The following is a 686-nucleotide window of genomic DNA, read 5'->3' on the forward strand; positions in this document are numbered from 1 at the left end:
CAATGGATATTGACTGTGGAGTCAAGTAAAATGAAATTCTTGACCACTTCAATCTTTTCTCCATTTGTCATGATTTTGTTTGCTGATCTAGTTGTGAGAATTTTTTCCCCCTTTACATTGATGTGTAATCCAAATTTCAGAAAGTACTGTAGAGCAAAATAAAGCTGAAAATATTTGTCATTCATATTCTTTCTCTTTTTAAAAAATAATATGACTCCTTAGTTTTACCTGTGTTCGTGATTGCCCAGTAGAAACTCTATTTCCCAGCTACTTTTGCAACCTAGTGTAACCATGAAACAAAATCCTGTGCAAAGAGCTATGAACATAAATGTTGGGTACAACTTCCAGGTAGTGTTATTAAATGGAGTGATTGTGTGCAACATTTGCTTTGATCCCATTTTCCCAGGTCATGATAAGTGGGAGATGAAGTAGTCAACTTGGACCATCATGTAAGTGGATAAAGAAGCCACACGCAAAGATGGCAGAGTCACCCTACTAGCCTTTGATTAGACACTTCTGAAATGTTACTAGAGACAGTAATAAACTTGTAACACTTTGAAGCTGTTACTTCTTAAGCACACACTGAGAACAAGGACTTGGATGCATTTAATGTATATGGAAAGCGAGCCCAAGAAGCACAAATGAGTAAGGCAAGCAAGGTAGAAAAGGCAATAAAGGATGCACTA

This window comes from Chrysochloris asiatica, unplaced genomic scaffold (assembly GCF_000296735.1).
Source record: "Chrysochloris asiatica unplaced genomic scaffold, ChrAsi1.0 scaffold00427, whole genome shotgun sequence".
NCBI lineage: Eukaryota > Metazoa > Chordata > Mammalia > Afrosoricida > Chrysochloridae > Chrysochloris > Chrysochloris asiatica.